Below are 2,708 nucleotides of genomic sequence, written 5' to 3' on the forward strand. Positions count from 1 at the left end.
GTATTATTAGATTATCCTAATCTCTTAATATAATCACTGATTCTTTATATGCAGAAAGAGTTGTCTTGCATATAGAGACTGCTGGATATGTACCTGATAACTCAGAAATAACTTTATTATTTATACAATTGCAACAAGCCATTACATGTATAAATCATACATTATGTATTACCCATACAGGCTTGCTATATACAATAGCTCAAGGCAATGTTGAAATTGACCAATTATTAGTAGAAAATGTATTAGAAGCCTCAAATTTTCATGAAAAACATACTAATGTGAGAAAAGATATTATATCACTTGGCAATAAGACAAATAAATAATCTTTAAAATGTCCTAGATGTTCTCTATACAACCAAATTCTACCTGCTGGTAGTAACCTTAGGGTTACCAAAATAAGTAACTTTGGATATAATGGCAATTATGAGATGCCTGCCCAAAATAAAATTGTTAATTTTCCCACATATGTATTCAACTAGATAAAGCAATTTTTATATATTGCAATATAAAGCATGTTACTGGTATACCACAAAATCCCACAGGACAAGCAGTTATAGAAAGAGTCAATAGTACCTTAAACGAGATGTTTACCAAAAAAAAAAAAAATCCCCCAGGGGCATATTAAATAATGTCTTATTAACTCTAAATGTTTTTAATGTTGGTAAAAGAAGAAACAACATCAGCAGAAAGGCACTGGTTTATTGAAAAAACTGAGGTACTAGACGAACCAATATACAATAAGGATGTGTTGACATTAGAATGAAAGTCTGCAATAGTTTTAAGATGGAGATGTAATTATGCTTATTAAACTACAGGGAAGGAAAAACCACAGTTTCCAATAAAACTGATAAAGATAAGATCTGACCATGACCAGAGAAAACCTCGTAGGGGCTGAGACATGAATACCTTCACAATGCAAATGAGCACATGTGAGTCAACCTCACAGAATGTCTCAGTTACCGATTTCTCCTAAATATGGACGATATTGGGAGAATTTTTTTTGCATAGAACCAATTTGTACTTTTTCAATATTCTCTCAGAAAGGTAAATTTCTGTCCTAGGTTTTTGTTTTGTTTTGTTTTTTGTTTTTTGTTTTTTTGGTAGCTCTGTGATGATTCAACAGTGTATTGCACTGTTCAACCTTTCCACATTTTTATAGCTTTTATAGTTTCTCTTTCTATTTCTAGATTCATTCCATTATTATCTGTTTTAATTTGTTACTTTTTTAATTTATTTCCTTCACAAGCACTGCACTCTTCGTGGTTCCCCCTCATCGACAACTTCCTGATCAGTCTCCCCTTCTCCTTTTAGACGGTGGGCCCCCTCCTCAGATCCTCCTAACACTGGAGCATCGAGTTTCTTCCAGATAAGGCATATCCTCTATCACTGAGGCTAGACAAGATAGTCCCATACAGGAAGAAATACTAGAGTCAAGCTACTGCTTTAGGAAGATCCTCCATCCAGTTGTGCTGCCCACATGGAAACTGAGCTTCACATCTCCTACACATGTGCCAGAGGCCTCATTCCAGCTCACGTGTGCTCTTTGGTTGGTGGCTCAGTTTCTGAAAGCTCCCAGAGGTCCAGGTTAGTTGACTCTGTTGTTTGTCCTATGGGGTTCGCATCCCCTTCAACTCTTCCAAAAGAGCCCACAACCTCCATCCTCTGTCCAGTTTGGCTGTGGGCAATATGCTTCTGTTTCGTTCAGCTGTTGGATAGAGCCTCTCAGAGGACAGTTATTCTAGGCTCCGGTCTGCAAGTATAACAGAATATCATTAATAATGTCAAGAACTAGTGCTTGCCCATGAGATGACTTTCAAGTTGAGGTTGACCATGCCTTCAGCCTCTGATCTCTATCCCTGCATTTCTTTTAGACAGGATAAATTTTGAGTTGAAAGTTTTGTGATTGGGTTGGTGTCCTTATCCTTCCCTTGAAGGTCTGGCCTGGGTACTCTGGTGGTCTCTTAAGTTTCTATGCCCCTACAGTTAAGCATTTTGACTAAGGCCACCCACATTGATCCCTGGGAGCCTCCCCCATCTCTGGTCTCTGGGACTTGCTAAAGATTCCTCTACCCTGAACCCAATCAATTTCCATTGATTCACTAATTCTCCTGGTACCCTGGGTCTAGCTCCTGCCTCTCCCCATACTTGCCCCCACTTCCTTCCCTAGCTTTGCCTATAACTATCATGTTTCCCCTTCTAAGTATGACAACATACATCCTCATTTGGGGTATCCTTTTTGTTTAATTTCTTTGGCTCTGTATTATCTGATTTTATACATGAGATATTTAAAGTTTTGAATTTGTTCAGAAATTCTGTATTTCCTAAAGTGTGTTTTATTTGTAAAAGCTCAAAAGGCTATCTAGAAGAATGTATTTTCTGTATATGCTGAATGGAGTTTTCTGCAGGTGTGTATTTGGCTATGTAACTGTGGTATACAGGTTTGATTCTATAATGTCCTTATTAAGGTCATTTTTCACTTTTTTCTATATTTCTTTGTATGATATCTTATTATTGAAATAACATATTAATTTCATGCCCATTTATTATATCTGGACTAATATATAATTTAATATCAAGTAGTGTGTGATTTACATATTGATGCCTCAATATTTAATGCATGCATAGAATTGATAGGTTTTTCATGTTTAAACAGCTAGTTTTATTTTTGTCTATTATGACTAAATTTGCCTTAAGATATATATTAGTAT

Source organism: Rattus rattus, chromosome 6, assembly GCF_011064425.1.
Source record: "Rattus rattus isolate New Zealand chromosome 6, Rrattus_CSIRO_v1, whole genome shotgun sequence".
In the NCBI taxonomy this organism is placed as follows: domain Eukaryota; kingdom Metazoa; phylum Chordata; class Mammalia; order Rodentia; family Muridae; genus Rattus; species Rattus rattus.